Here is a 25,961-nt window from a genome sequence, read left to right on the forward strand (position 1 = left end):
TCTGCTTTCTTTTTTTGAAGATTTGTTTGTTCTGGACATCTCAGATAAATGGAATCAAACAACACGTGGCGTTTTGTGACTGGCTTCTTTTACTTAGCATAATGTTTTTAAGGTTAAACCATGTTGTAACATGTATCAGTACTTCATTCCTGTTTATGGCTAAATATAATATTCCATTATATGGACATACCACATTTTATTTATCCATTCGTTAGTTCATAGACAGTTGGGTTATGCCCACTTTTTGGCTGTTATGAATAATGCTGCTTTGAACATTTGTGTACAGGTTATTGTGTAGACATCCAGTTTCACTTTTGACCTTTCCCGATATATTTTACATAGATATAAACACAATATAGTTTTTTTTATATGTATAAATTTATTTATTTATTTTTGGCTGCGTTGGGTCTTCGTTGCTGTGCGCGTGGGCTTTTCTCTAGTTGTGGCGAGCGGGGGCTACTCTTCCTTGCAGTGTGCGGGCTTCTCATTGTGGTGGCTTCTCTTGTTGCGGAGCACGGGCTCTAGGCACGCGGGCTTCAGTAGTTGTGGCTCGTGGGCTCTTGAGTGCAGGCTCTGTAGTTGTGGCGCACAGGCTTAGTTGCTACGCGGCATGTTGGATCTTCCTGGACCAGGGCTCAAACCCGTATCCCCTTCATTGGCAGGTGAATTCTCAACCACTGCACCACCAAGGAAGCCCTATATAGTTATTTATTTCACGACTGATAAGTACATTCTTTTTTGATGTGAAAGATTCAAACATTGCATAAACGTATAAGTAAAATGGGAAGGTATTTTAAAAAATTCTTTGTATACCCTTTCATCTCCATCTTTTACCACCCTACAGGTAAGTACTATTGATATTTTAGTGTGTATTCTTTCAGTGTGTTTTCCTTGTGTTAGAATACTTATATATGACACATTAATTTATCTCTTTCTTACAAAATTACTTTATGCAATTTATGTACTTCTTATTTCTAATGACTATCAAAATTCTACCTTGGCATTTTGTTTTTTTCTCCTTTGGACATTTGGGCTATTTTTGATATTTTTGCTAATGTAAATGCTACTGTTGTCATCGTTGCTGTCATGTAAATTTTTTTTTTTTTGGTTTTATTTTCTTGATGTGGGTGGATGGTAGTATCATAAATTGTGGAGAACAGACATAGTGGAATGACCTGACTGTTAGATAGTTGAGTTTAAGGTGCCTTTAAGACATCAGGATGGACATGTCCAGTATGTTGTTGGATATCTGAGTATCACTAGGGATGGAAATTGTGTTGGGGATATTCATTTGTATGTTAATGGCTTACAGATAGTAATCGAAAGTATGAGTATAGATGAAATTATCTAATGTGTGTCTTTTGTGGTAAGAGAACAACACTTGGGGAATGTTAATTTGTTAAGAGGCCAGTGGAAGAAGAGAATTAAAAAAATTAAATTGTCCATGTCTGTCTTTTTTAGAGTTTTAACTAATAATGTTGAGAATAATGTTGAGTTTTACTGAATATCTATTATAAATCTAGTGTAATAGAGAGAATTTGTCTTTGAATGTTTGGAAAAATTTATTAGGGACGATACCTTGTATTACTGTGTGTGTTTTTGTTGCATTCTGTTAATGGTTTATTGTTGCTTCAGTTGTGACATTTTATATGTTTTTGGTTAGTGGTAATTAGTTTATGTTCTTTAAAATGCTTTTTAGTCTGTAGGTATTAATTGGGCGTTTTAGAAGGTGAGAAATACTTGGATTACCCTAAATAGTGTGTGAATGGATTGGCAGGATACACAGAGAAATAAGGAAGAGAAGACTATTTGTAGAGCCAGATCTTGTGCAAGGAAAAAACAGGAATCACCAAACACTAGACCTTATAGAAACCTGAAGATAATTCAGGACTCAGAAGGTTGCTGAGAAATTTCCTCTGGGGGAATTAAAAGGAGGTAAGCCAGATGTTCAACCAGGGATGATTTTTGCCTCCCAGGGAATACTTGGCATTGTCTGAAGATATATTTGATTGTCAGAACTGAGGGGAAGGTGCTCCTGGTATCTAGCAGGTACACATCAGGGATGCTGCTGTTAAATACCCTCCATGCTCAAGACAAACACCACCACCACCACCACCCCACCCCCCGCAAAGATTTTATTTGCTCCAAAATGTTAGTAGTGGTGAGATTGGAAACCTTGCATGTTGGCTGCTCTTCGGTCAGTAATCTCTTTGGGGGCATAGGGGCAGGAGTTTCAGGATATAACTATTTATGAACTACCTAAGGGCCCGCACTTTTTTTTTTTTTTTAAAGCAGGTACGTGTCGGCATGGTGAATTTTCAGAAAGGGGTTATGAACTTGACAAGCCACCAGACTGAGATTTTCAGTGAATATTTCTCTTATCTCTTGGATGTGGCAAAAGGATTGTGTAGTTGAAATGGACTAAGAATTGGTAGGTTATCAGAGTTTAGGCGATTAAGAACCTATGGTCATTCATGTGAATTTTAAAACCTATGATGTTTGTAATAGTTCGGTTTGAGAAGATTATGCTTGAAGAGTTTTTGGTGATCAATAGATTACTATAGTGAAGAAAGAAGGTATAAGAGCAGAATGGCATAAACCTTAAAAGAAAAGTGGAAAAAATTTTGCATGTGAGATGAAACTGCTGTGCTGGGAACACTGTAGGTCCCTTGATGTGATACAGCCTGCTTAGGAGGTGTATTAGTTTCCTATGTCTTCTGTAACAAATTACCACAAACTTAATGGCTTAAAACAACAAAAATTTATTTTCTCACGGTTTTAGATGCCCAGAGTCAGAAATCAAGATGTAGGCATGGCTATGCTCTCTTCATAGGTTTTAGAGAGGAGTTTGTTTTTGGCTTTGTCCAACTTCTGGTGGCTGCCCTTGCATTCTTGGGCTCGTGAGCACAGACCCCCAATCTCTGCCTGTTTTCACATTGTTTTCTACTTTCTGTGTTTGTCTCCCTATGAGTGTCTCTTATAAGGATACTTGTCGCTGGATTTAGGGCCCACGTGAATGATCCAGGATGACCTCAAGATTCATATTTTCACTGGGAAAGGGTTTATGTGGGCTTCCAAAGGAGAGGGTTAAGAAAGAGTGAGATCCACTGTGGAAATAGAGTCAGGAGGAAGATAATAAAGGAAATGATAACCGATATGAGGAGCTTGCATTTGGTTGGTGGATGTGCATGACTTCTAGGGCCTTTGAGACTGGATCTGTGCAAATTGAAGGTCTTCGGTGTTAGAAAAATGATGCTATTGATAGACCTTTTAGTCTTTGCTTTATGCCAGGTTCAAACTGAGGACTGCTGAAAAGTTGTCCTGTGATCTCAGAAGCAAAATCTTTTCCAGCTGGTTGGATGGCTTTCTGAATTTGTACCAGTGTTTTATGGAACTGAAGAGACTTTTGAAGTTTCAAGTTGGGGAAATAGACCTTAAGTAAATTATTTTGGAATTGAGAGGTGTCCTGAGCTGAATTCTGCAGTAAATCTTTTGACAGAATTACTACACCTTGAGATGGCTAGAAGTTTCCAATGATGTATGAAATATCAAAAGCATGTTGGGCAAAATAGTCCTAGGGTTGCATAGAAAAAAGGCTGTTTGATTTTAAGAAGTGTTTTTCTGGTGGGCATGGGGGTGGTTACATTGAGGTGATAGGGTAGTTGTTTTTATTTGACTGGTTGATGTCATGTATTAATAGAATTCCTAAAATTCAGTCATCTCTGTGTTCCTTTTATCAATTTTACTTGGTAGTGGTGGACCACTTGGCTATGCCCATGTTGTGTTAAAAATGCTAACTTGTTTTAATTTAAGGCTTTCATGTATCTTTTTGTATATGAGATTAGAAATGTGTGTGTAGTGTGTGTGTGCACATGCACATGTGCACACTAGTTTTGTTATCAAGACAAATTTTGTATTATTTTGGGTAACTTGTTTTTTTGCTGCATTCTGGAACAGAAAAGTTATCAGTTATTTGAAAGCAGAGCTATTCCTTCTGCCTGGAACACTTATTAGTCTCAGGTGGGAATATGATTAATGCAGTCAAGGGATAGCAAGGGGGCCAAGAAAACTGGAGCAGAGTGACCAGGGGAAAAACTAGGAAGTAGTTAATAGTTAATATGAGCCTTTGCTTTTGCTCTGATTGAGATGGGAAGTCACTGAAAGGTTTTGAGCAGAGAAATAATGGAGCCTGACTTAAATTTTAAAAGGACTACCTTGGCTGTTTTGTGTAAGAAGCTGAAGGGGGCGGGGATGCAGGGGAGGGAGGAACAAGGCTGAAGGCACAGTTACCAATTAGGAAGCTGTTGCAGAAATCCAGGTGAGGGATAGTGATAGCTTGGACCAGGGTGATAGTGGTTGAGATGCTAAGTGGTCAGATTTTGGATGTGTTTTGAAGGTAGGTGAGTTAATGATGGCTTGAGTGGATATGAAGTTTAAGAGAAAAGTTGGGGTTGACTCCAAGGCTTTGTTCTAAACAATTAAGGATGAACATGTCATTTACTGAGATGAGGGGGAAAATCCTTTGGAAGCTTTAGGTTTAGGAGGCAAGATTAGGGGTTCAGTTATTGACATGTTAAAGTTTCAGATGTTTAGTAGTTCAGTAAAAATCTCTATGAATAGTATTCCTGTGAGTTTAAATTTTTTGTATTTCAGATTATATTCTCAGGCATTTCTAGATTCTAGATTCTTTTTGTTCTCATTTTCTTTACCTATTGAGTAAATTGGGATAAATTATTTTCAGAATTTCCATTTTGGTGAGATTTTAAAATACATGTATGCGCATTCTAAATTTAAAAAATGGTTAAAACCTTTATATGCCTGACCTGTTGAGTGTCAGGATAAATGGACAGAAATGCAATAAAAGTGGAGAACTTTCTCAAAAATTTCAAAGTAATACATGTACATTGTTATTAAAGTCAAATTGCACTAAAAGCCATACAGTGTTGAATATCATCCCACTCCTCACCTTTCCCCATCTCCCAGTACCTTTCTCCAGGAGCTGCCACTTTCACTGTCCTAGCTGTTTTCTTTATATCTAGCTCCATAGTTTTGGTGGTATGCAATAACTTCTATATTTTGATTGATCAACTTCAGATGTTATTGACTTTTTGCCTCCATAGTTGAGAATTGGCTCTCCTGCTTTCTTCCCCATATACCTTAATAGAGTTACATTTCAAATTGTTTAAGCCAATAGTGAGTGGTACTATAACTGTGTAAATATTGTTTACTGCCGAGCTAAGTATTTTTCTGAAACTATATCCCCCTTTTCACTTTTTCATGGAGTTAGTAATTGCCTCACTTTTCTTTTGCTTAATTTCCTAAGATGTTAGGGCAATTTTTCTCCCCAATGTCCTCAACCCCATGTCACATGCAATTTTTCTCCCCAGTGTCCCCAACCCCATGTCACATGCCCGACTATTATTTTTTGTACTCAAACAGCAGGTCCAATCCCTTCTCTAACCCACCCACACTACCTTCAGGGTTCCTTTTGGGATCCTTCATTCCATCTATTTCATTGTGGGTTGGTTGCTCTCTTGGCCTGTTCTCTAAAGTGTTTGTGCAGTTAATACTGCCACTGGCAGCAAATTACTTACATTCTTTGAATTCTCAGACTTTTTGGGGGGGGGCCTCTCATGCAGCTTGTGGGATCTTAGTTCCAGGGATGGAACCTGTGCCCCCTGCAATGGAAGCATGGAGTCCTAACCACTGGACTGCCAGGGAATTCCCAGAATTCTCAGACTTTTAAATTTTAGCCCATTGTGGTGGTTTTCCATTGCCTTTTTGGATTTCTTTCTCCTTTCATCTCTCTTCCTCCTTTTTTTTGTGATGAGCTTGTTCAAATTTCTTGTCTGTTTTTTCCTTTGATTGGCTATTTTATTGATTTGTAGGATTTTAATAATATAATCTGTACATACTAATCTTCTGTAGGTTACGTTTTACCTTTTACATTTTATATCTATGATCAGTCCATTTGGCATTTGCTTTCGTATATGGTTCGAGGTAGGAATCCGGTTTCACTATTTTCCCCATATGATATCCAGTTGTCCCAGCACTATTTCTTTAAAAAATCTATTTTCCCAGCTATGGTATTGTATATCATAAACCAGTTGACCATAAACGTGAGCCTGATTCTGGGCACTCTGTTTTGTTTTGTTTTTTTCCGACATTTATTTATTTATTTGGCTGCGCCAGGTCTTAGTTGCGGCACTCGGGATCTTCGTTGCCTCGTGCGGGATCTTTTAGTTGCGGCATGTGGGATCTAGTTCCCTGACCAGATATCGAACCCAGGCCCCCTGCATTGGGAGTGCGGAGTCTTAACCACTGGACCACGAGGGAAGTCCCTGGGCACTCTGTTTTGTGTCATTGTTCTGTCCCATTGGTCTATTTGTCTATCCCTGAACCAATATCACACGTTACTGTGGTTTTACAATAAGTGTTGATATCTGGTAGGGCAGGTTCACCCACCTTGTGGTTTTCTTAAGTGTGATTTCTTATGGTTTATGTAAAACAGATTTTTAAAATTTCCAAACATCTGGGCATTTTCTACTTAGACTTTTGTGGATTATTCATTTCTAGTATAATTGCATTGTGATCAGAGAGCACTTGTGGTATCATTCCTTAGATGTTTGTGGAGACTTGCTTTAGGACTTGTATTTGGGGACACCTTTGTAAATGTTCTATGTGTGCTTGAAAAGAATATATTTTGCAATTGTTGGGATAATGTGTATATATTTGTTTTTTTTAATTATTTTATTTTTTGGCTGCGTTGGGTCTTCTTTGCTGTGCGCGGTCTTTTCTCTGGTTGTGGTGAGCGAAGGCTACTCTTCGTTGCACTGCGTGGGTTTCTCATTGCAGTGGCTTCTCTTGTGGCGCACGGGCTCTAGGTGCGCGGGCTTCAGTAGTTGTCGCTTGTGGGCTCTAGAGCACAAGCTCAGTAGTTGTGGCGCACAGGCTTAGTTGCTCTGTGGCATTTGGGATCTTCCCGGACCAGGGCTTGAACTGTGTCCCCTGCATGGGCAGGCGGATTCTTAACCACTGTGCCACCAGGGAAACCCCGTGTATATCTTTATTAGTTCAAGTTTAAAATTACTTGTCTTGTTCATAATTCTGTATAATTAGTTCATAATTCTGTACATTGAATTTCTTGTTCATTTGTTTTGTTTTTTTGTCTGCTTGTTCTATCACTTGCTGAGAGGGGTGTTGCCAAATCTCTAAGTTACAGTTTTGGATTTATATATTTCTCCTTGTAGTACTTGTAATTAGGGGACTCTATATATCAATTTGGGAATTACACGTTTTCAGACTATGTTTTTAGGTGTGTGCAGTTTGAAATTGTTACATCTTCCTGTTGAATTGAAGCTTTTATCATTAAGGTATGACTCTTTAATATTGCTTTTTGTTTTAAGGTTCTTGGCTTTTTGGTTTGGTTTGGTTTTTACCACACCACGCCACTTGTGAGATCTTAGTTCCCTGACCAGGGATTGAACCCGGGCCCTCAGCTATGAGAGCATGGAGTCTTAACCACTGGACCACCAGGGAAATCCCCTAACAGACTATTTAATGGTTTGGTGTGCTCTAGAGCAGGTGCTGATAAACTGTTTTGTCCCTTGGGCCAAATTTAGTCAGTTCTCCTCCTTTCCTTCATTCCTCAAAATGGTTTTACATTTTTTTTTAAGGGTTGTAAAAAAAAAATAAACAAAAAACCAAAGAAGAATACGTAATCATGACTGTATGTGAGCTACAAAGCCTAAAATATTTGCTATCTGGCCCTTTGAAGAAAGAGAATATCATGTGAGTCCACCCATGACAATAAATGGTCTTATCAAGCCTTATATTCCATCTTTGTTGGTTTATTACCTTTAGATTCACTCTTGTTCTCCAGACTCCTATTGATGGTTAGTGTAGAGACTGTTTCCTCCTAGGACTGGTCTCTTATTTCTTTGGACTGTGTTGGGATCTAATTCTCATATGACTGGGGAGAATTGGTATGTATTTCTTTTTGAGGCATCTGCTCCAGGTGCAGTAACTGAAAGGTTTTAACTCAGAAGGCTGGTTGGGGGTGTGTGTACCTTTGTAGGCAAGGGATTTGGGAGTTTATAGAGTTTTCAGCCTCCCTGTGTCTGCTCTAGATGTCCCTGCATCTTTGTCTTGAGTTCCCATTTACTACCCACTTTGTCAAAAAATAGGAGCCCACTGGTAGTACTCAGCAGGTTGGGAACCTGTATCATTTCTAGCAGATATACACCAGAACAAATACTAATTTTTTATTCTAGTACCCTTCAATTTGCTAATATTTCTGTTTGTCCTTAAGCTTTGGGTGATTTAAGGAACATTCTAATCTGTACATGAGTGTAGATGGATGAATGCTGCTGCCCCTGTTTACTTCCTGCTTTTGAGACCTGTAACAGAAATGATCATGACCCATTGAATACTGGGCACGAATCCAAGAAGGAGGCTGTCGGTGGAGGACACACATTTTTTTTTTCCTACTGTGAAAATTCCACTTCTTCCAAGTGCATCTTGTATTGGATACGTGTAATGCACTGCTACTCTGTGTTCTGCCTATTTTAAGGATACAGAAATTGTAGTTGGATGGTCTGTTAATATCAAGCATAAAGTTCTCAAAATAGATTATAAACACAGGTCTCTCTGGTTAGGACCCCCTCCCCTTGTGTATCTGGAGAAACTGAGTAAAAATTAAAAATAAGTAGAAGCCTTGGGTTGATACTTAATTCTGTCTTTGGAAGCTACCCCATATGGGGCAGCTGGTTCACAGAGACTTTGCTTCTCAAGAATGAGAAGTGGGATTAGAAGGATGGAAGCAGCTGCTACTTAAGGTCAGTGTTGTTCTTGTCTCCATGAAATTTGGAGCAATATACAGAATTGACAGTTTCTGATTTGCTGTTGTGCCTAGAAATTAAAGGTAGCCTAGTTTGCTTTTCTCTTTTTTAAAAAATGGTTTTAGCAAGAAAAAAAGGACTCAGGTTACTAACGTGAGGAATGAGAGGGGATATTACTAACAACCTCACAGAAATAAAAGAGGATTATAAGAGAATACTATGAACAGTTGAATACACTAACAATTTTGATAACCTAGATACAATGAAAAAATTCCTAGAAAGAGATTGAGTCAAGAAGAAATAGAAAATCCAAATAGACCTATAACAAATGAAGAGATTGAATTAGTAACCAAAAAATCATCCAAAAAGAAAAACTCAGTCCCAGATGGCTTTACCAGTGAATTCTATCAAGTGTTTAAAGAATTAACATCAAGCATTCCTAAACTCCTCCAAAAAATGCAAGAGGAGGGAATACAGCTTAGCTAATTCTATGAGGCCACTGTAAAACCCTGATACCAAAATTAGACAGAGACATCACAAGAAAGGAAACTATGGTTCAATATTTTTTATAAATATACACATAAAAATTCCTCAACTCAGTACATGCAAACTGAATCCAGCAACATATAAAAAGGATTATACACCCTGACGAAATGGGATTTATCCTATCAATGCAAAGTTGGTTCAACATATGAAAATTAACAAGGTGAGATACCATGTTAATAGAATAAAGGGGAACAAAATCACATAATCACCTCAATAGATGCAGAAAAAGCATTTAACAAAATTTAACATCTTTCATGATAAAAACATTCAACAAAGCTGCAATAGAAGAGCATCTATGAAAAGCCTGTATCTAACATTATACTTACCGGTGAAGGACTAAAGGCTTTCCTCCTAAGATCAGCAATAAGACAAGGATATCTGCTTTTGCCACTTTTATTCAACATTGTACTGGAGGTTCCAGCCAGGACAATTTGGCAAGAAAAAGAAATAAAGGCATCCAGATTGGAAAGGAATAAGTAAAACTATATCTGTTTGCAGATGACGCGGTTTTATATGGAGAAAATCCTAAGGAATCCACACAAAAAAACCTGTTAGAGCTAATAAATGAATTCAACAAGGTTATAAGATACAAGAACAACATACAAAAAGCAATTGTATTTCTCTCTACTAGTGATGAACCATCCAAAAAGGAAATTAAGAAAATAATTCCTTTTATAGTAGAATAAAAAAACAATAAAATACTTAAGAATAAATGTAACAAAAGAAATGCAAGGCTTGTACACTGAAAATTACAAAACATTGTTTAAAATTATTAAAGATGACCTAAATAAGTGAAAAGATATCTATGTTCAAGAATTGGAAGACATATTATTAAGATGGCAGTATTCCTCAACTTGATCCTCAGATTCAGTGCAATTCCTTATCAAAATCCTAGCTGACTTTTTGGGCAGAAATTGACAAACTGATCTTAAAATTAATATCAAAAAGCCAAAACAATCTTGAAAAAGAGAAATAAAGTTGAAGGAGTCACATTTCCTCATTTAAAAACTTAACTGAAAAAAGAGCCAATGGGAGTTCCCTGGTGGCCTAATGATTAGGATTCCAGGCTTTCACAACACTGCGTGGCCCAGGTTCAATCCCTGGTCAGGGAACTGAGATCCTGCAAGCCACATGGCGTGGCAAAAAAAAGAGAGAGAGCGCTAAGAATATACAGGGGAAAGGACAGTCTCTTCAGTAAACGGTGTTGGGAAAACTGGACAACCACATGTAAAAGAATGAAACTGGAACACTATCATACACCATACACAAAAATTAACTCAAAATAGATTAAAGACTTGAACATAAGATCTGAAACCATAAAACTCTTAGAAGAAAACATAGGCAGTTAGCTCCTTGACATAAGTCTTGGTGATGATTTTTTGAATCTGACACCAAAAGCAAAAACAACAAAAGCAAAAATAAACAAGTGGGACTGCATCAAACTAAACAGCTTCTGCACAGCAAAGGAAACCAACAAAATGAAAAGGCAGCCTACTGAATGGGAGAAAATATTTGCACATCATATATCTGAAAATAAATGATGAATTCATATAACTCAATAAATAGAAAAAAAAACAGTTCAAATAAAAAATGGGCAGAAGATCTGAATGGAATTCTTCCAAGGAAGACATACAGAGAGTCAACAGGAACATGAAAAGATGCTCAGAATCACTAATCATTAGGGAGATGCAAATCAAAATCACAATGCTATATTACCTCATACCTGTTAGAATGGCTGATATCAAAAAGACAAGAAATAAAAAGTGTTGGCAAGGATGTGGAGAAAAGGGAACCCTTGTGTACTGTTGGTGGAAATGGAAATTGGTGCAGCCACTATGGAAAACAGCATGGAGGTTTCTTAAAAAATTAAAAATAGAACTACCATATGATCCAGCAATTCCACTTCTGGGTATTTACCCGAAGAAAATGAAAAACACTACCTCAAAAAGATATATGTACCCCCATGTTCATTGCGGTGTTATTTGCAATAGCCAAGTTATGGAAACAATCTAAGTGTTCATCCATGGATGAATTTTTGTACATCAAAGGACTCTTATCAAAAATGTGAAAAGACAGCCAATAGAATTGGAGAAAAATATTTGTGGTTCATGCATCTGATGAGAGTCTAATATCCAGGTAAAAAACTGTTTCAACTCAATGATAAAAGGAAAAATGACCAAATTTTTAGAATGAGGAAAGGATTCAAATAGACATTTCTCCAGAGAAGAAATACAGATGGCCAATAAGCACATGAAAAGATGCTCAACATAATTACTCATTAGGAAAATACAAATTAAAACTTCAATGAGATACTACTTTACACCTAAAAGGATAACTAAAATTTTAAAAATTAATAATAAATGCTAACAGGGTTGTAGAGAAATTGGAACCCACACGCATAGCTGGTGGGAATGTAAAATGTTGCAGCTGATTTGGAAAACAGTCCCTCAGAAGTTAAACACAGAGTTTCCATATGGCCCAATGGTTATATTCTTAGGTATATACCCAGGAAACTTGAAAACATGTTCACATAAAAACTCCTTCAGGATTATTCATAGCATTATTCATGATAGCCAAAAAGTAGAAACAGCCCATCTAACAATCCATCAACTGATGGATAGGCAAACAAAATGTGATATATTTATACAATGGAATAGTATTTAGCCGTAAAGCACAAGATATTACTGAAACATGCTGCAACCCTGCTTGAACCTTGAAAACATTACGTTAAGTGAAAGAAGCCTACCACAAAAGGCCACATGTATTTATGATTTCATTTATATGAAACATCCAGAATAGCCAAATCCATAAAGACAGAAAGTGGATTTGTAATTGCCAGGGACTGGAAGGGGGGTGAGAAATAAGAGAATGACTGCTAATGGGTTTGGGGTGGCAAAGATACTCTGGAACTACTGGCAATTGTTGTACAACTCTGAATATACTAAAACCTACTAAATTGTACACTATAAATAGGTGAATTTTATAGTCCTATCTCAAATTACATCTCAATTATAAAAAAATTTTTTTTTCTGACCACATAACGTAGCTTGTGGGATCTTAGTTCCTCATCCAGGGATTGAACCCAGGCCCTCAGCAGTGAGAGCATGGAGTCTTAACTACTGGACTGCCACGGAATTCCCAAATATAAAATGGTTTTAAAAAAAATCACTTTAAACTTAAAAATATATTGGGTGATGTAATCTAAATATTTTAATGATTAAAATTTGAGTATATTTTATTATAATGTACTGTTGGGAAATTGGATGTACTCTTAAATTCTCAGGTACTAACATATCTTGTAAATTATCTTTCTATATAAATGTTACTGTGGGTTTTCTGAAGTGATCATTTTATGTTCTTTATTTATTTTTTTATTTTTGGCTGTGTTGGGTCATCGTTGCTACACGCAGGCTTTCTCTAGTTGCGGCGAGCGGGGGCTGCTCTTTGTTGCGGAGCACAGGCTCTAGGCACGTGGGCTTCAGTAGTTGTGGCACGTGGGCTCAGTAGTTGTGACTCGTGGGCTGTAGAGCTCAGGCTTAGTAGTTGTGGTGCACGGGCTTAGTTGCTCCCCGGCATGTGGGATCTTCCTAGACCAGGGATAGAACCCGTGTCTCCTGCATTGGCAGGCGGATTCTTAACCACTGCGCCACCAGGGAAGTCCCATGTTAAGTTTGATTATTGATTTTTGGCCCCAATATTGATTTTATTAGAATTCTATTAATAACTTGGCTCTGGGTTGTGGAGGGATCTTGTCAGTTTAACAGGTTAGAGAATGCATTTCAGTCCTTGATTGCAAGATTTTATTTAATAGAAAGGGATGTTGTTAAGTTGTATAATGCTAGGTTGATAATGATTTAACACGTAGGGCAAACTAAAGTGAAGTGATCCTCAGCATGCCTGAACAGGTGAGTGACAAGTACCGCAGATTTGTGTATCAGTTAACCTTTTTATTATGGTAGGTCCCAACTGCCAAATGTTAAAATATTTAGAAATTGCGAGGAAAAGAAGTAAAGTAAGGTAATTCATCATTTTTAAAATTAAAATTCTTGGCGCTAAAGTAATAAAGGAAATTAAATGAGTTTTCTGTTTTTTCAAGTTATTGTACCTCTGAGGCTTAATCTTGGGTAGATATGGAGCTTCCCAGAAAATTTAACTGCAATATGTATTAATCAGTTATTGCTGAATGAGAAACTGCCGTACAGCTCAGTGGTTTAAAACAACAGTTATTTTTGCTTATATATCTGTAGAGCTGCTGTGGGTTAGGTGACTTAGGCTTAGCTGTGGGTGTGTGGGTGGGCTTTAATTCTCCCTGTGGGTTGGGCTTGGCACCTCATTTGGGGTTTGGCCCAGTCTTACTGTTTGTGTTTCTTCTGGGGCCTAGGCTGAAGGGGCAACATATTCCTGCTGAAACTCTTCTCGTGGTGATGACAGAGGTAACAAGAGGGCAAGACCAACTGCACAAAGATATTTCAAACCTCTGTTTGCATACTTTCTGCTAACACCCCATTGGCCAAATCATCAGATGCAAGGCTATGGGGGCAGGAGAGTATGCTCTGTCCACCATGAGGCCAAAGTAAGACATATGGTCAAGCTAAGCATCTGATGGGAAGGAAAATAATATACTCCTTACAGGGAGGTGGGGTTTCGGATAGAAGGTAGTGGTTATTTTTGAAGAAAAACCAAATCTATTATACAGTATAAAAAATGAGATGGGGCTTCCCTGGTGGTGCAGTGGTTGAGAGTCCGCCTGACGATGCAGGGGACACGGGTTCGTGCCCTGGTCCGGGAAGATCCCACATACCGCGGAGCAGCTGGGCCCATGCACCATGGCCGCTGAGCCTGCGCGTCCGGAGCCTGTGCTCCGCAACGGGAGAGGCCACAACAGTGAGAGGCCTGCGTACCGCAAAAAAAAAAAAAAAAAAAAAAAAAAAAAAATGAGATGGTGACCATATTGAGTTGCATGATTTTTGTATGTCAAGTGAAAAATCGTCACTAGGCCATTGTTTAGTCTAGTTTAGTCTAAGTTGTTTTTTTGTTTTTTTCTTTACATCTTTATTGGAGTACAGTGGTGTGTTAGTTTCTGCTTTATAACAAAGTGAATCAGTTATACATATACATATGTTCCCATATCTCTTCCCTCTTGAGTCTCTCTCCCTCCCACACCTCCAGGCGGTCACAAAGCACCAAGCTGATCTCCCTGTGCTATGCGCCTGCTTCCTATTAGCTATCTACCTTACGTTTGGTAGTGTATATATGTCCATTCCTCTTTCTCGCTTTGTCACAGCTTACCCTTCCCCCCCCCATATCTTCAAGTCCATTCTCTAGTAGATCTTTGTCTTTTTTCCTGTCTTACCCCTAAGTTCTTCATGACATTTTTTTTTCTTAAATTCCGTATATATGTTAGCATACGGTATTTGTCTTTCTCTTTCTGACTTACTTCACTCTGTGTGACAGACTCTAGGTCTATCCACCTCATTACAAATAGCTCAATTTCGTTTCTTTTTATGGCTGAGTAATATTCCATTGTATATATGTGCCACATCTTCTTTATCCATTCATCTGATGATGGACACTTAGGTTGTTTCCATCTCCTGGCTATTGTAAATAGAGCTGCAATGAACATTTTGGTACATGACTCTTTGAATTATGGTTTTCTCAGAGTATATGCCCAGTAGTGGGATTGCTGGGTCATATGGTAGTTCTATTTGTAGTTTTTTAAGGAACCTCCATACTGTTCTCCATAGTGGCTGTACCAATTCACATTCCCACCAGCAGTGCAAGAGTGTTCCCTTTTCTCCACACCCTCCCCAGCATTTATTGTTTCTAGATTTTTTGATGATGGCCATTCTGACTGGTTTGAGATCATATCTCATTGTAGTTTTGATTTGCATTTCTCTAATTATTAATGAAGTTGAGCATTCTTTCATGTGTTTGTTGGCAGTCTGTATATCTTCTTTGGAGAAATGTCTATTTAGGTCTTCTGCCCATTTTTGGATTGGGTTGTTTGTTTTTTTGTTATTGAGCTGCATGGGCTGCTTATAAATTTTGGAGATTAATCCTTTGTCAGTTGCTTCATTTGCAAATATTTTCTCCCATTCTGAGGGTTGTCTTTTGGTCTTGTTTATGGTTTCCTTTGCTGTGCAAAAGCTTTGAAGTTTCATTAGGTCCCATTTGTTTATTTTTGTTTTTATTTCCATTTCTCTAGGAGGTGGGTCAAAAAGGATCTTTCTGTGATTTATGTCATAGAGTGTTCTGCCTATGTTTTCCTCTAAGAGTTTGATAGTGTCTGGCCTTACAGTTAGGTCTTTAATCCATTTTGAGCTTATTTTTGTGTACGGTGTTAGGGAGTGATCTAATCTCATACTTTTATATGTACCTGTCCAGTTTTCCCAGCACCACTTATTGAAGAGGCTGTCCTTTCTCCACTGTACATTCCTGCCTCCTTTATCAAAGATAAGGTGACCATATGTGCGTGGGTTTATCTCTGGGCTTTCTGTCCTGTTCCATTGATCTATCTTTCTGTTTTTGTGCCAGTACCATACTGTCTTGATTACTGTAGCATTGTAGTATAGTCTGAAGTCAGGGAGCCTTATTCCTCCAGCTCCGTTTTTCGTTCTCAAGATTGCTCTGGCTATTCGGGGTCTTTTGTGTTTCCATACAAATTGTGAAATTTTTTGTTCTAGTTCTGTGAAAAATGCCAGTGGTAATTTGATAGGGATTGCATTGAATCTGTAGATTGCTTTGGGTAGTAGAGTCATTTTCACAATGTTGATTCTTCCAATCCAAGAACATGGTATATCTCTCCATCTATTTGTATCATCTTTAATTTCTTTCTTCAGTGTCTTATACTTTTCTGCATACAGGTCTTTTGTCTCCTTAGGTAGCTTTATTCCTAGATATTTTATTCTTTTTGTTGCAGTGGTAAGTGGGAGTGTTTTCTTGATTTCACTTTCAGATTTTTCATCATTAGTGTATAGGAATGCCAGAGATTTCTGTGCATTAATTTTGTATCCTTCTACTTTACCACATTCATTGATTAGCTCTAGTAGTTTTCTGGTGGCATATTTAGAATTCTCTATATATAGTATCATGTCATCTGCAAACAGTGACAGCTTTACTTCTTCTTTTCCGATTTGGATTCCTTTTATTTCTTATTCTTCTCTGATTGCTGTGGCTAAAACTTCCAAAACTATGTTGAATAAGAGTGGTGAAAGTGGGCAGCCTTGTCTTGTTCCTGATCTTAGTGGAAATGGTTTCAGTTTTTCATCATTGAGGACGATGTTGGCTGTGGGTTTGTCATATATGGCCTTTATTATGTTGAGGAAAGTTCCCTCTGTGCCTACTTTCTGCAGGGTTTTTATCATAAATGGGTGTTGAATTTTGTCGAAAGGTTTCTCTGCATCTATTGAGATGATCATGTGGTTTTTCTCCCTCAATTTGTTAATATGGTGTATCACATTGATTGATTTGTGTATATTGAATATATCTGCGTATATTCCTTGCATTCCTGGAATAAACCCCCCTTGATCATGGTGTATGATCCTTTTAATGTGCTGTTGGATTCTGTTTGTTAGTATTTTGTTGAGGATTTTTGCATCTATGTTCATCAGTGATATTGGCCTGTAGTATTCTTTCTTTGTGACATCCTTATCTGGTTTTGGTATCAAGGTGATGGTGGCCTTGTAGAATGAGTTTGGGAGTGTTCCTCCCTCTGCTATATTTTGGAAGAGTTTGAGAAGGATAGGTGTTAGCTCTTCTCTAAATGTTTGATAGAACTTGCCTGTGAAGCCATCTGGTCCTGGGCTTTTGTTTGTTGGAAGATTTTTTAATCACAGTTTCAACTTCAGTGCTTGTGATTGGTCTGTTCATATTTTCTATTTCTTCCTGACTCCGTCTTGGCAGGTTGTGCATTTCTAAGAATTTGTCCATTTCTTCCAGGTTGTCCATTTTATTGGTATAGAGTTGTTTGTAGTAATCTCTCATGATCTTTTGTATTTCTGCAGTGTCAGTTGTTACTTTTCCTTTTTCATTTCTAATTCTATTGATTTGAGTCTTCTCCCTTTTTTTCTTGGTGAGTCTGGCTAATGGTTTATCAATTTTATCTTCTCAAAGAACCAGCTTTTAGTTTTATTGATCTTTGCTATCGTTTCCTTCATTTCTTTTTCATTTATTTCTGATCTGATTTTTATGATTTCTTTCCTTCTGCTAACTTTGGGGTTTTTTTGTTCTTCTTTCTCTAATTGCTTTAAGTGCAAGGTTAGGTTGTTTATTCGAGATGTTTCCTGTTTCTTAAGGTAGGATTGCATTGCTATAAACTTCCCTCTTAGAACTGCTTTTGCTGCATCCCATAGGTTTTGGGTCATCGTGTCTCCATTGTCATTTGTTTCTAGGTATTTTTTTATTTCCTCTTTGATTTCTTCAGTGATCACTTCGTTATTAAGTAGTGTATTGTTTAGCCTCCATGTGTTTGTATTTTTTACAGATCTTTTCCTGTAATTGATATCTAGTCTCATAGCGTTGTGGTCGGAAAAGATACTTGATACAATTTCAATTTTCTTAAATTTACCAAGCCTTGATTTGTGACCCAAGATATGATCTATCCTGGAGAATGTTCCATGAGCACTTGAGAAAAATGTGTATTCTGTTGTTTTTGGATGGAATGTCCTATAAATATCAATTAAGTCCATTTTGTTTAATGTGTTATTTAAAGCTTGTTTCTTTATTGATTTTCATTTTGGATGATCTGTCCATTGGTGAAAGTGGGGTGTGAAAGTCCCCTACTATGACTGTCGATTTCCCCTTTTATGGCTGTTAGTATTTGCCTTATGTATTGAGGTGCTCCTATGTTGGGTGCATAAATATTTACAATTGTTACTGTTACAATTCTTGGATCGATCCCTTGATCATTCTGTAGTGTCCTTCTTTGTCTCTTGTAATAGTCTTTATTTTAAAGTCTATTTTGTCTGATACGAGAATTGCTACTCCAGCTTTCTTTTGGTTTCCATTTGCATGGAATATCTTTTTCCATCCCCTTACTTTCAGTCTGTATGTGTCTCTAGGTCTGAAGTGGGTCTCTTGTAGACAGTATATATATGGGTCTTGTTTTTGTATCCATTCAGCCAATCTGTGTCTTTTGGTCGGAGCATTTAGTCCATTTACATTTAAGGTAATTATCAATATGTATGTTCCTATTCCCATTTTCTTAATTGTTTTGCGTTCGTTATTGTAGGTCTTTTCCTTCTCTTGTGTTTCTTGCCTAGAGAAGTTCCTTCAGCATTTGTTGTAAAGCTGGTTTGGTGGTGCTGAACTCTCTCAGCTTTTGCTTGTCTGTAAAGGTTTTAATTTCTCCATCAAATCTGAATGAGATCCTTGCTGGGTAGAGTAATCTTGGTTGCAGGTTTTTCTCCTTCATCACTTTAAATATGTCCTGCCAGTCCCTTCTGGCTTGCAGAGTTTCTGCTGAAAGATCAGCTGTTAACCTTATGGGGATTCCCTTGTGTGTTATTTGTTGTTTTACCCTTGCTGCTTTTTTTTTTTTTGTGGTACGCGGGCCTCTCACTGTTGTGGCCTCTCCTCTGTTGCGGAGCACAGGCTCTGGACGTGCAGGCTCAGCGGCCATGGCTCACGGGCCCAGCCGCTCCATGGCATGCGGGATCTTCCCGGACCAGGGCACGAACCCATGTCCCCTGCATTGGCACGTGTACCCTCAACCACTGTGCCACCAGGGAAGCCCCCTTGCTGCTTTTAATATGTTTTCTTTGTATTTAATTTTTGACAGTTTGATTAATATGTGTCTTGGTGTGTTTCTCCTTGGATTTATCCTGTATGGGACTCTGTGCTTCCTGGACTTAACTATTTCCTTTTCCATATTAGGGAAGTTTTCAACTATAATCTCTTCAAATATTCTCTCAGTCCCTTTCTTTTTCTCTTCTTCTTCTGGAACTCCTATAATTCGAACGTTGGTGCATTTAATGATTTAATGTTGTCCCAGAGGTCTCTGAGACTGTCCTCAGTTCTTTTCATTCTTTTTTCTTTATTCTGCTGTGCAGTAGTTATTTCCACTATTTTGTCTTCCAGGTCACTTATCCGTTCTTCTGCCTCAGTTATTCTGCTATTGATCCCATCTAGAGTATTTTTCATTTCATTTATTGTGTTGTTCATCATTGTTTGTTTCATCTTTAGTTCTTCTAGGTCCTTGTTAAATGTTTCTTGCATTTTGTCCATTCTATTTCCACGATTTTGGATCATCTTTACTATCATTATTCTGAATTCTTTTTCAGGTAGACTGCCATTTCCTCTTCATTTGTTAGGTCTGGTGGGTTTTTATCTTGCTCCTTCATCTGCTGTGTGTTTTTCTGTCTTCTCATTTTGCTTATCTTACTGTGTTTGGAGTCTCCTTTTTGCAGGCTGCAGGTTCGTAGTTCCCGTTGTTTTTGGTGTCTGTCCCCAGTGGCTGAGGTTGGTTCAGTGGGTTGTGTAGGCTTCCTGTTGGAAGGGGACTAGTGCCTGCCCCTCCTGTTGGAGGGGACTAGTGCCTGTGTTCTGGTGGGCGAGGCTGGATCTTGTCTTTCCGGTGGGCAGGTCCACGTCTGGTGGTGTGTTTTTGGGTGTCTGTGGACTTATTATGATTTTAGGCAGCCTCTCAGCTAATGGGTGGGGTTGTGTTCCTGTCTTGCTAGTTGTTTGGCATAGGGTGTCCAGCACTGTAGCTTGCTGGTCGTTGAGTGAAGCTGGGTGCTGGTGTTGAGACGGAGATCTCTGGGAGATTTTCGCCATTTGATATTATGTGGAGCTGGGAGGTCTCTTGTGGACCAGTGTCCTGAAGTTGGCTTTCCAACCTCAGAGGCACAGCACTGACCCCTGGCTGCAGCACCAAGAGGCTTTCATCCACACGGCTGAGAATAAAAGGGAGAAAAAAATAATTGAAAGAAAGAAGGAAAAGGAAGGAAGGAAGATGGAAAGAAGGAATGAAAGGAGGGAGGGAGGAAGGAGGGAAGGAAGGAAAAAAAGAAAGATTAAAGTGAAATAAAATAAGAAAATATAATAAAGTTATTAAAATAAAAAATAATTATTAAAAAAATTTTTTAAAACGGACGGATGGAACCCTAGGACAAATGGTGGAAGCAAAGCTATACAGACAAAATCTCAGACAGAAGCATACACATACACACAAAAAGAGGAAAAGGGGAAAAAAATCATAAATCTTGCTCTCAAAGTCCACCTCCTCAATTTGGGATGATTCGTGTCTATTCATGTATTCCACAGATGCAGGGTACATCAAGTTGATTGTGGAGCTTTAATCTGCTGCTTCTGAGGCTGCTGGGAGAGATTTCCCTTTCTTTTCTTTGTTCTCACAGCTCCCAGGGGCTCAGCTTTGGATTTGGCCACGCCTCTGCGTGTAGGAGGGCATCTGTTCTTCGCTCAGACAGGACCGGGTTAAAGGAGCAGCTGCTCTGGGGACTCTGGCTCACTCAGGCCGGGGGGAGGGAGGGGCACGGAGTGCTGGGCAAGCCTGCGGCGGCAGAGGCCAGCATGACGTTGCACCAGCCTGAGGCGTGCCGTGCATTCTCCCGGGGAAGTTGTCCCTGGATCCCGGGACCCTGGCAGTGGTGGGCTGCACAGGCTCCCTGGAAGGGGGGTGTGGATAGTGACCTGTGCTCGCACACACGCTTCCTGGTGGCGGCAGCAGCAGCCTTAGCGTCTCATGCCCGTCTCTGGGGTCCGCGCTTTTAGCTGCGGCTCGCGCCCGTCTCGAGCTCCTTTAAGCAGCGCTCTTAATCCCCTCTCCTCGCTCACCAGGAAACAAAGAGGGAAGAAAAAGTCTCTTGCCTCTTCGGCAGGTCCAGACTTTCCCCCGGACTCCTTCCCGGCTAGCCGCTAGCCGTGGTGCACTAACCCCCTGCAGGCTGTGTTCACGCCGCCAGCCCCAGTCCTCTCCCTGCGCTCCGACCAAAACCCAAGCCTCAGCTCCCAGCCCTGCCCGCCCCGGCGGGTGAGCAGACAAGCCTCTCGGGCTGGTAAGTGCCGGTCGGCACCGATCCTCTGTGCGGGAATTTCTCCGCTTTGCCCTCTGCATCCCTAATGATGTGCTCTCCTCCGCGGCTCCGAAGCTTTCCCCCTCTGCCACCCGCAGTCTCTGGCCACGAAGGGGCTTCCTAGTGTGTGGAAACCTTTTCTCCTTCACAGCTCCTTCCCACTGGTGCAGGTCCCGTCCCTATTCTTTTGTCTGTTTTTTCTTTTGCCCTACGCAGGTACGTGGGGAGTTTATTGCCTTTTGGGAGGTCTGAGGTCTTCTGTCAGCGTTCAGTAAGTGTTCTGTAGGAGTTGTTCCACGTGTAGATGTATTTCTGGTGAATCTGTGGGGAGGAAGGTGATCTCCAGTCTTACTCTTCCGCCATCTTCCCCTCATCCCTAAGTTGTTTTAATACTTAATAGACAGTTAATAGATAATACTGTTTTTGTATTCTCATGTTTTTTTATAGATTGTTTTACTTTAGCTATAGAATTTTTTTTTTTTTTAAGATTAACAACCAGAAAACACACAGTAAGTTATTAGAAGCATCATTCATTAGAAGCATCGTCCATCAACCTGAAGAAAAAAGTTATGTGATTTTCATTTCAGGAAGGTAAGTGGCCTATACTATTACAGTTCAGTGCCTTCAAAGATAGTTGGTCAGTATACCAAATATACTTAATATATTCAGAGAAATGTAACTTTTTTTGACAAGATTATATGTTTACATAATAAAATGGGGTAGTTAGTGAAAAGTAAGTTTTTTTTGGTCACACTTCTCACTTGGTCCCGTAGTTCTCTTTCCTAGAAGTCTTCACTATTACTAGTTTCTTGTGTATCCTTCCATACCTTTTGTGTGCCTAAACAAGCATACGTTTCTATATCTTTCCTTCCTCCCACTGTCTCCCTTTTTTTCTTTTTACACAAAGGGAAGTACACCCTGTTATGCACCTTGCATTATTTGGCTTAACAATGTTTCTCGGTTCTAGGTCCATATCAGTTACTTACAGTTCTATTTTTTAGACAGATTTATTAAAGCATAATTTATGTATAATAAAGTGCACCCTTTTAGAGGGTACAATTTGGTGGATTTTGACAGATTTACACACTCTTGGAACCACCATCATAATCAAGATAGAGATCATTTCCATTACCTCCAAAAGTCTATCTCTCCCTCCACTCCTGACCCCAGGCAGTGACTCATCTGCTTTCTGTTACTGTAGATAACTTTGCCTTTTCTAGAATTTCCAAAAAGTAGAATCATAGTTTGTATAGTCTTTGTGTCTAGCCTTTTTCATTCAGCATCCTGATTGTGAAGTTCGTTCATGTGGTTCCAGTAGTTTGCTCCCTTTGATTGCAGAGTGTTCTGTTATATTGACATACCACATTTTTGTTTATCCATTCACCCGACTTTTGGGTTGTTTTCAGATTTTGGTTATTGTACACAAAGCTGCTTTTAAGATTTTTGGACAAGTTTTTATGTGGAGTGAACAGTATTCCTTCCTAAAAAATCTTTGTTTACCTCAGAATCTCAAAGATTTTTGCCTTTTTTTTTCTTTTAGAATTTTATAGTTTTACATTATGTCTGTGATCAGTCTCAACTTAGTTTTGTGTGTTGTGTGAGGTAAGTGTTGATTTTTTTTTTTTTTCTACTTGGATATCCAGTAGTTCCAACACTGTTTTTTTTCAGACTTTTCTTTCAACTGACCATAAATGTATGGGTCTGTTTCTGGATTTTCTTCCATTGATCTCTGTGTCCCTTTGTCTTGATTACTGTAGCTTTTTAGTAAGTCTTGAAATCAGATAGTGTATTTCGAGGTTTTTTTAAAGGGCTTTGACTATTGTATGTGGATTTTTTTTTTTTTTTTTGCTTTTTCACATAAGTTTTAAAATCAGCTTGTCAGTTTCTGTATAAAAAGCCTGTGGGAATTTTGCCTGGAATTGAGTTGAATCTCATCTCTGCTTTGACATGATTGCATGATATAGTATGAGTGTATCATTAATTATAAAGCAGTTTATAATGATGGACGTTGTGGATTTTCAGTCTGTTGCTCCAGTGTTCCAGTGAATTTTGTATTTACTTGTGTCTGTGCACTTGTGCAAGTATATCTGTAATATAAAGTCTTGAAAATGAAATTGTTTGATATTTAGCATTTATAATATAATATTGATTGATATTGACAAATTGTCCTGCATAGACATTGAATCACCTGCAGTAATATGAGAGTAACCTGTCACAAATCCTTGCTAAGACTGTGTTGTTAAACTTCTTGATCTTTTGCCAGTCTGACAGGTAAAAAATGGTATTTTGATTTGGTTCTAATTTGTTATTCTGTTATTATTTCATCAGCCATCTGTGGTTTACTTCCGGTGAATATATTATGGTGATAAGCTTATGCTGTTTCTTGCCAGTATTTTTCCCCCAGTTTTATCCCTCAAACTTGACTTCTGAATTTTGTAACAAGGCTTGAAAGCCTTACCCACTCAAGACAACTACTAAAATTCTCCCAAGTTTTAATCTGTTTTTTATGGGGGGGGGTTGTTTTATTTTTATTATTATTATTTTTTTTGGCCGCACCGCGCAGTTCCCCAACTGGGGATTGAACCCGCGCCCTTGTCAGTGAAAGCGCAGAGTCCTAATCATTGGACCACCAGGGAATTCCCATGACAAACTTTTCAAAATCTTTTTTTCTCCATTGTGCTAGATGCTTTGACCCTTTTAATCTGGACACTTATGTCTTTTAATTATAGGAAAATTTCTTGAATTCTTGTTTTTTTTTCAGTTCTTTTTCTCTGTTTTCTAAAACCAGAATTACTGGACTCTTCTGCATGGCTGGTCCTTTTTCTTCTCTTTTGTCTCCTACTTGCCACCTTGCTGTTTTTGTTCTGCTTTATAGGTGATCTCCTTACCTTTATCTTCTATTGCTTCTATTGACTTTTTAATTTCTTTAATATTAGTTTTAATTTTCAAGAGTTCCTTTTTGTACTGTGAATGTTCTTATATATTTGTTTCATGAATGAATTAACTTATTTTTAGTTTTTGTCTGTGCATTGTTTTTTTCTTCCAAGCTACTTCCTCCCTGTTTTTTTAAGGGTCTCCTCTTGTATGTGGTGATTTCTGGTTTTGCTCATGGTTACAAGTGAGACACTAAAAACTAATTGGAAACTGTTTGGATGGTGGGTAGTCTCCTGCTGGTAGGGTGTGAGTGAGTGAGTGTGTGTATGTCTGTGATTAATGACTGTGGGCCCTATCAGTATTTTTTAGGTCTTTTCTCTAGTTTTGTCAAATTCATTAGAAAATTATCTTTTAGTCTCCTTCCTAGAAGGCATAGGCTAGGCTGCTGTCCTCTGGGAGTCTCTGAGTAGGCAAAGAGCGTTTGGGGTGGAAGGACTGGGTTTCAGTAATCAGTATGTGTACTGCTACTTACTCCCTCTGTTGTCAGTGTGATACTTCCTCCCTCAGCTGTGACTGTTGAGCCCACAGACCAAAGACCTTTTGTTTTACTCCTTCCCAAAATTTATACCAGTCTTTAGGGAGTGATGCAGGGGTAGTCTTCTGGGTGGTAGTAATTGGAAAGGCTGTGTGGCAGTCTTTCCCCTTTTGTGAGTCCCATTTTCCTCCCCATAACCTATCTCCTGGTACTGCCAATTTCTGCTTCTTGAGGGATTCTGTGGTTTACGTAGAGCTGTTTCTCACTTGGCTTTCCTGTTTCTAATTTAAGATCAGTTTTTTTTTGAGTCTGGAGGTTAGTTATTTGTCCTTCTTTGTAGCTTCTGTACGTTTAATTTTTATCATCTACACTTTTGTTCTTCATCCTTTGAGTTTATGGTTTTGTCTTGCTTCGTTTTAATCTGTTGCTTTTTTTTTTTAGTGGGTATTACATGAGAGTAGAGGTAAATGTGTGTGTTTAAATCTGCCTTTTTTTACTGTGTGTCACTGTTTTTCTATGAATATAGTTATTTATGTGTACTGTTTTTCCTCAAAATAGGATTTTACTAGCTTAACCATTATATGTCTATATTATGAATTGTTTTTTGTATTTTAAAACTTTTTTTAAAACATAAAATGGATTTCATCAATGAAATAGAAACGTTATATTTCATTGGATGCATGTACCATAGATTACTTCAGGTTAGAAATACTAAAATTAAGTGCTATGTGTAAACTGAACTCTGAAGACTGATGGTAGGATAGGATAAAAATTATGGAGTATAGATTAACATGTTGGTTAATAGATTTGATGAGATGTAAATGAATGATTACATCTTTGTACCTTTTAAACATTTTAAAATATTTTACTTTTAGGTGCTGTGTAATGTGTTGAAAGGAAATTATAAGGAATGATTTTGTCAAATTTTTATGAGTTATGGTGGCTGAAAGATCAATTCTTTCTTGTGGGAAAGGAAATGTAAGTAACCTCAAGGAATAGATTGATTTTCAACTATTCTATGCTTACATGAGACAGGTTTTCCATTATTTATAAGACTGTGCTTGGGATACTTTTTTCTGTTAGCCTTAAGTATACAGACTAAATAATTCAAAAAGAGAAGTTAGAGTTTAT

The 25,961-nt window shown here is 38.4% G+C and overlaps 1 protein-coding gene across 7 annotated transcripts in view; it reads left to right on the plus strand.

The window, feature by feature from the left end:
* ESCO1 (establishment of sister chromatid cohesion N-acetyltransferase 1) overlaps positions 1-25,961 on the plus strand; it is a 78,021-nt gene that overhangs the window by 4,658 nt on the left and 47,402 nt on the right. For 3 of the 7 annotated variants that reach the window (XR_013831257.1, XR_013831258.1, XM_079942272.1), the window contains exons 2-3: positions 21,909-22,012; positions 25,706-25,808. The exons of 1 other annotated variant lie outside the window; for it this stretch is intronic. The gene's annotated coding sequence lies outside the window, so the exon portion shown is untranslated. Of the gene's footprint in view, positions 1-20,895; positions 25,809-25,961 lie in introns of those variants that run through there. 3 more of the 7 variants (XM_079942269.1, XM_079942270.1, XM_079942268.1) reach the window with 3 other exon arrangements.

This window comes from Stenella coeruleoalba (genome assembly GCF_951394435.1).
Source record: "Stenella coeruleoalba genome assembly, chromosome: 14".
NCBI lineage: Eukaryota > Metazoa > Chordata > Mammalia > Artiodactyla > Delphinidae > Stenella > Stenella coeruleoalba.